The sequence below is a fragment of the Lactuca saligna genome, chromosome 3 (genome assembly GCF_052625555.1).
Source record: "Lactuca saligna cultivar CGN05327 chromosome 3, ASM5262555v1, whole genome shotgun sequence".
In the NCBI taxonomy this organism is placed as follows: Eukaryota; Viridiplantae; Streptophyta; class Magnoliopsida; order Asterales; family Asteraceae; genus Lactuca; species Lactuca saligna.
This window is the reverse complement of record NC_136419.1, coordinates 196,794,491-196,802,687: the sequence shown is the minus strand read 5'-3', so window position 1 is coordinate 196,802,687 and position 8,197 is coordinate 196,794,491. Positions and strand designations below refer to the sequence as shown.

Below are 8,197 nucleotides of genomic sequence, written 5' to 3'. Positions count from 1 at the left end.
TTGCTTCTTCATTGTTGTGGTTATAGGGTTTAACTCAGAAGGAACCACCATGAGATGGTGTTAAGCTCAGAGCATTTATCATAACACTATATAGTGCGATATGTTCCTCTGGGTCGGTGGTTCCATCATATAACTTCACGATTGGTGTCCGAGAGCTCTATATAGCAAATGGGAGGAGCAAATCTTGATATCTTATGGATTATAGGAGATACTTTTGGTATTTGTTGAACCACTACATGAACACTTGAGATTATTTATTTGAATTGCTTGAGTTCTTTAACTATAATTGGACTAATACCTACATCTTTTTTAGAATCAAGAGTATTATTATTAAATATATTATTTCTTAATAAGTTATCGTCATTCTAGTTTGTAACGAAGTTTCAAAGGCCCCTCTAAGATCTTGAGAAGTCAAAGTTAAGATAGTTGGAGCTTCCATGGGAATGAAATCTCTAAAATGATTTTCTGAGGATCCGCCACTTCTAAAAGTCAAGATTATAGGACGCATAGATGAAGGTGTAGTCTCGACTGGCTTATTCCTCTAGGATTTCAATTTTTCTATTTATTTGAGCAACGTCTTATTAGTTTCCTGTTGTTGGCTCGTCTATTGCTTCATATATATATATATATATATATATATATATATATATATATATATATATATATATATATATATATATATAGGGTTAGGTTATTTTGTTTCTAGTAACTATTGTGTGTCAGAATGCACAGATCTGGACCATCGGATGGAATATAATCAAAGGTAATGATCTGAGGGCCTATGATACTAGAATAGGATAACATATACCATATAATCACACAAATTTTAGAATAAGGGCATTTTAGTCAAATAACCTATAATAAAAAAGGAAATTTTCGGATTTTTAGGGATAATTAATTCCTTTATTTTAAAAATCTAAATATTTTAAATTAATTCAAAATTAGAAATTCGATTTTTTTCTATCAGAATTGTAGAATGTTAACCATAAACTACTAAATATATTCGTCGATTATATTTTGTCAGAATGACAGAATGCCAACTACAAACTAGTAAATACATTTTAAAAAGAATACACAAAATCAATTCTTGAACTAATAATATCCAAATAATTACATTGTATGATTATGATTCATTGAATAATAACAACATTCTGAAAGAAAAAAGAAAAAAAAACATCACAATCTAACAAAAACACTAATATATTCTAATAGAATATTATTTTTTAGCAACACTTTATACATTGTAGCATAACACATTCTGGTATAATACACTCTCGTTCTCTATGTTTTCTTCCTTCTCTACATCAATGTTAGCCTCTTCAAAACCTAAATCCACAAAGAAAACATAATCAAGTTTCAAAAATTAAAAAATTCAATGGATTCTAAGAGAATAAAAACTATAAATTCTGACAGAATGTACTTGTTGTTGACAATTATTCTCAAACATTCTAATAGAATACATCTATATAAAATAAATTCTAATAGAATACGTTACATAATTCAAGAGCTGTGATTGAATACAGAATTCAATAGCTATGATTGAATCATCAACACGCATATGCATTCATTCCCAGTAAACACTAGAGTATGTATTCATAACTCACAGCAAGGTAAAGAAGAAGATGAAAATGAACAGAAAAGAAACGAATTTGGAATACTTGACTAGAAGAAGGCTTGCATTCACCATGTAAGACAACCACCCATAAACACTCAGTAAAACCAAGATCATACACCCTCACCATTGAATCAAAAACAATCAGCCCCACCATGGCATTTTCCGGCAACTGTGCAACAATCAACAACAACTCATTCTTAAGTGCTTGATGTTCATCCTCACTTGAACTACCATCAATGACAAAAAAAAACGCCAGTTGAATCGTCAACACACATCTGTATTCGTTCCTAGTGAAGAACACAAGAAACAAACACCCATGATTTCCCTGTTAAATACCAAAACCTAAACAAACCATGAGTTATGTTCAAACAATCAAACCCATATCCATTTCATTATCATCAATTTTTCTAGGAAAACCCAAACAAAAATTCTTTCCTTTGATTTCTATCAATAAATCAAACAAAAACAAAAAGAATAAAAACAATTTTCTTTTACCTATTGGCACAGTTCACCAGAGAAGAAGAAGCGGCGATCCACGAGCACCACAGAACCACCCTTGTGACTGCTTCCCACCAAGTTCCTCTTCTCGAGAAAACAAAGATAGAGGACCGAAGTCCTTTCTCCCCCTTCGTGAGTGGATATCGATCGAACCAGAAAAGAAAAGAGATCGCCGACGCAGCCCTTCCTGCCGGCTATCCCTCCCTCGGCGGAGCTGCTTCGCCAACTCCGATACCCCACCTCAGTTTGCATATTTAATTTGGTTTCTTCCCCGATCAACTAAAGACGAAGACATTGACTTCTTCACAACCTTTTCCCTTTGGCCTCGTCGACATAACTAGGTTGATGGTGATGGTGTTGATGCCGATGATGAAGTGTTCAACCACAAACATAACTAGGTCAAATATATTTAGTTTACTTCCTTAATTGAATGATTAGTGTATTTCCTTAATTGAATGATTTCAATTAAATAATTTCCTTATAAAAGTACAAAAGGTCGAAAATACCCTTTAATGATTTAGTTAATTATTCATTATTTCTTGAATTCTCATTGGTGCATTTACGCACACAATAGTTGCTAAAAACATTTGAACCTAACTATATATATATATATATATATATATATATATATATATATATATATATATATATATATGAAAACATAGACATGATCTCTTTAGTTGAGATTATAACCGGAGCTTCTTGAGATATTCCACTTGTTGGACTTATATGTCCAACAATTGTAGTTGTGAAGGTGGGTTTTTCTAGTGTCTATCTGCAATTTTCTTTTAAGGATTGCCTACCATAGGCAGAGGAGGAAGAATTTCCCCAAAGTGGTAGAAGGGATTGTGCTAGAGGTTGATATAGGTAAGGTTGACATCGTTTGAGAATCAATTGAGAGTTGAAATTTTTGTAAGTTAAAAACACCACAGACCCACAGTGGGCGTTAAATTGCTTTAGTAAAAAAGTAACTCGATGCATTCAACAAATTTAGAAAAAAGGTGTGATGTTTTATTGTACAATTTTGGATATGTACACCTTGTTCCCGAGTTCAATTTAAGGAGAGTAAAGAAAGGAAATGGGTGGAAGTGAGAGGAAAGTAAGAGAAACTGGTGTTCCCAAATTTCATTAAAGGAGGGAAATGGAAGGAAATGGAGGGATCACTTTCCCTCCTAACTTTCCTTCCGATTTGGAAGGATTTGGAGAGAAAGAACAAAATGTTTAACTTTCCTTTCATTTCTCTCCAACTCGGGAACACAAAAGACAAATTTCTTTTCCTTTCTCTTCTCTTCTTTTCTCTCCTTACTTTCTTTTCTCTTATCTTCTTTTCTTTGCTACAACTCGGGAACGGGGTGGTAAAGATAGAAATGCTAGGAACAACACAAGATTTTACAAGGGAAGTCCTCAATCTTTGAAGATTTGCGGCACAAAACCTCAAGGAGTGACAATCCTCACTCTGCCTTAAACCTTTTTATTCATGAACTTCATTGCAATTAGGACAATTAAGGATGTTAAAAAGTCTTGTGGGACTCCGAACCCATGGGCCCCGATCCCATACGATGGATATTTGTTAAAATAATCAGAAGCAGGATCGGGGGCAAAGTTAAATCCGTTTAAATTTTAGGTTTGGAGACAAGGATAATCTTTGTTTTTTGCATGTAAAATTATGTTATTAATAAATATTTATAACCCAAAAAATATATTCTTTAAGCCTGAAAAATAACTTTTTTAGCCTAACGAAAAAAATCCCATAATCAATCGGGAGCTGGTTAATCCAGGAAATCGTAGGTGAGGCGGGTTGGGGAGGCTGAAAATTTCAGTGGCGGGGGTAGGGAAATTGGGAAATTTTGGAGGTGGAAGTGGGTACTTACCAACTGCAAATTGTGATTGACTTGGTCTTAGCTTGGTCCTTACTCTTTAGCTTGTTTCTTATCAATAAAATTCAAGAAAAAAGAAAAAAGTTAGATATTTCAAGATCTTACGTTGGAGGCAGTGGTGCCATTAAAACCGTATTCTCTTCATTGTCACATAAGCGTCACGTCATTTTTATCAAAAAAGTGTGGTTCCTTGCTACACCCAAGGAGTGATGCCACACTTTATTAAAAAGAATTAAATAAAAACATTATTCTTCTCCCCACCCAATCACAAAATTGTCAAATTCTCCCCATTTAATCACAAACCACGACTATTTTTTACCACACTGCGGTTTAAACTGCACCCAAACCGCAGTCAGAGGGCGGTGTTCCCCTGTTTATGTGGCAAAATGTGCGGTAAAGACAACACCACTCCCCCACAACCTTAAATGTTGATAAAGATGCTTAAGAGAGACAAAATTTAATTTAGTGCCACTAGTATAATATTTGAAGATGTTTTTTTTATCAAGTCTAGCTTACCAGATTTTGCATCTATGCATATTGGTTCACCGGTAAGTTTTCCAAAATTTAGAGGACTGAAATAGTTTCCAATTGGTTCCATGTTTTAATCTAACCATATTGATTTTGATATGGACCTGTAATTCCAAGGTAATTTCGGTTCCAAAAAAACAGAAATTTTGAAAACCCGTTTTGTTCGTTCAGTTTTTCAATGTTTTCTAAGAAAATGAAAATTTTAGTTTTCTAAATTGTATGTAAATTAGAAAATTGATTTTTAGAGTTTTCCAAAGTTTTTCAAATTTCTAAGATGGAAAATGAAAATTCTACCCGTTCCAACCAAATGCGTTTCATTGAAAATTAAAAATAAAAATTCAACTCTATTTTCTGAAAATATTTTCATAGAAAATAAAAACAGTTTTTCACAACAAAACACACCCTTAACTTTTGAAATTTAAAAGATAATAGTACGAACCTTGTCAACTTATGAGAAGACTTGTTACCAAATATAAGTCTTGGATGCCAAGTGAACAAGAATAAATTAGAAAATTAAAAATTAAATAAACAATTGAACATGTTGCAATACTAAATGATGTGATCTCACTCAGAAGACATACTCAAATGCATACGCATTCTACCGGATCGCTCTAATGATTGTTGATATGTTAGTTGTGAAAACTACAACCAATATGCATAGATGCAATTTTGTATAAAAGAAATTACCACGTCCAAAATATTATTACTGTTCCACGATTTACCTCCACATAGACATAGGAACATATTGGTGGGTCGATTAGGTTTTATGGTTTACCGTTTTTTTTAAGTTGTGAATGTCACATGTAATGAAACTTGATAAGTTGTAAAGTTCACAAAGACCTTTTGAGTTAAAATTTAAAAACTCTTGCAAATTTTAAGAATTTCAATGTAAATATGAATCGGGAGAAACTTGAAAACATAAATCAAAGATGCAACTTTAATTCAATCAAAGAATCTAGATATTCTTTCCCTCAAGGTTCAAGCAATATGCAACCTTTAACCTTAACATTTATTTACGGGATTAAAACAAAAATTAACAATATAATATAAAAAAAATTTAAAAATAAAAAACAATCCGAAGGCTCTTGTTGGATCTTGCAAATCAGTTCAATATCTCAATAAAGGTCTGAACAGAATTGCTTTAGTTGGCCTTTGAATGTGAGCCCATATGATTGCTTGAAATTGCAGCAGAAAGAGACCTACTTGGAGACCACTACAAAAGAATTAATTCAGAAAATTAAAAAACTAAAAAGAAGATGAAACTATTTTATCTTTTAATAAGCAAATTATGTGTCAGAATTTAAGACCTTAGAAATAATAATAATAAATAAAAAACAGGTATTTTAGTAGGCTAGTACCCTTTAGACTTAAACTCAAATATGTGTGTCGAATGACTCCTTGTTCTCAAACAAACACTAAAGAAAGGGTACAATGAAATATATCTTGGTGGAAATGAAATATAAACTTACTTGATCTTTGAGTGCAGTTTCAAGCATTCCCACAATAACACATATTGATTGATAATTCTTCATGATCTCTCTTTCAAGCATTGATAAGCAAGCTATTGTTGTAAAAACTCTCGGAGGCATAAGTTTATTTCATCCCATATATTACCAAAAATAATTGCATTCACTTTGTTTAGTTTGCAGCCTTGCTGCATCAATCCTGTAAACGGCCATCATTGCTGCCAATATACAACCTCCCACACAAAGAAAATCATACCAAAAGAGCAAACATCGGATTTTCTTGTTATAAACAAGTATTCGCATCACATACAATGAATCTTGATATCCAAATGCACCCATAGAGAAAATGGTAAAAAAAAATGGTGAACTTATTAGCATTAATAAGTTTTGACAAACCAAACTTTATAGATTTTCGTTTTACAATTTTCATTTAATAGAATGTTGGAGCTTTTGATATCGAAATACAATACTCTAAGTCAAGTATATACAAAATTATAAAGATAAATCAACTCGCTAGTCATCCCTATAACTATCTCTATCTTCAAACATTGATTCCAAACTAATCATTTGCTATTATAACTATCTTTATCTTCAAACGTTGATTCCAAACTAATCATTTGCTATTGAGATGCAAGTTTCGACTTCTTTTAGATGCATACTCATACACAATTAAATACATTCGTTCTAACCAATCCACGTGCAATATCGCTACAGCAAAGTTGTTGGTTGCTATAATCTGCGATCTTGGCATTCCAATTTTCATCTAACAAGATGTTGGAACTTTTAATATCACGGTAAAATATTTTAATCTACCGTTGTAACAAATTTATGAAGGTAGGCTAACCCACAAGCCATCTCAATGCAAATCTTTAACCTTTGAGTCCACACTAGATCATTGCTAGTGACATACAAGTGTGGACTTCTCTGAGATATGTATTCATGGACAACAATCTTTACATCACAAAACTTTAAAACCCTGAAACGATGAACCGAACTTTCATGTTTGTAAAGAGAAAGCATTGCTATTATCTTCAAAAAAACCAGGGCTTCCTTGCCCAGATTCAACAACTAATCGTTTAAAATCAACCATGGACTGCCCATTCCAATGGATGATTTTCCCTTATACAGAAAATATGCACCAAAGTTGTTGGTTGCAAATACTCTGGCTTGAAATGTTATTTAGCTGTTCAAACTCTCTTATATGACACAGCTTTGATTGATGAACAAAAATAGGAAAGAAAAGTAAAAGCTACAAAAGCAGAGATTGAAGGAGTTGATAATAGATCTGTTCTACTCAGCGTACAACTTTGCCAGATCTGACACAAGTTTACAAGCAGCCGTTAGTTATCTCCCTGACACATACAATAGATCAGCTACCAATCAATTTGGAATCGCAGTAAACATTGCGTCGTAATACCTGAAACCATTATAACACAAATTCAACTTAGATCCTGTTTGTGTTTTGTATTTCAGATCTGAAAACAAAACTTTTATCTAAGCTGTTGCTAAACAGAAATATATCGGATGAGCTTACCAGATGTGAAATAGGTTGAATCGAGAAAATCAAGAAATTTATCGCCGTCGCCTTGTTGCTGTTGTAACAGTAGCAAGCCTCACTTTGCCCGTTTTGTGTTGCGTTTGTGTCCTGTCGTAGGGCTTATGTAAGTAGAAATAGTGGTATTTTTAGGGTTTGTTTGCTATTTTTTCGTTTAGTTTTTTAGTTATTCTATTTGAAATTTTTTAATTGTATTTCATGCTTATTCTGTCATTTTAATGTACAGCAAACATTTGTAGTTAATAGTTAGAGGTGTGTTTGGGATTTCTTTTTAATATATTTGTTTATTTTTAATTTTTTAAAAAGTTAAAAATTATTAAAAGTTATTTGGTAAATTAAAAAGATTTTTTAAAATCAACTTTTAGTCAAAAAAAGAAAAATTGATAGGAGAAAAGATAGGAATTTTTATCTTTTTATAACTTTTAGCTTTTATCAGTTATAAAAAATAAATCAAACACATTTTAAATACTTTATTTTAAAAAAAATTCTTTTATAAAAAAACATTTTATATAAAAGACTTTTATGTTTAAAAAGCAATCCCAAACACATCCTTAATAGTTTAAGAAAGTGTATTTTAGTCTCATTAGTTTTTGTTTTTAATAGGAAATTTGATTAATATAAATTATATAGGTCCTGTTCCGGTAAATACTTTTTTCTT

At 32.0% G+C, this 8,197-nt stretch overlaps 1 long non-coding RNA gene across 1 annotated transcript; it reads right to left on the bottom strand.

Annotated features, from left to right (window-relative positions):
• Window positions 1-5,471: 5,471 nt before the first annotated feature.
• Window positions 5,472-7,649, bottom strand: LOC145037711 (uncharacterized). Its single transcript, XR_013678959.1, has 3 exons — window positions 7,519-7,649; window positions 5,988-7,401; window positions 5,472-5,731 (listed from the first exon to the last, which is right to left on the bottom strand). It is a non-coding gene; the product is annotated as an uncharacterized LOC145037711 (long non-coding RNA).
• Between the last annotated feature and the right edge of the window lie 548 nt (window positions 7,650-8,197).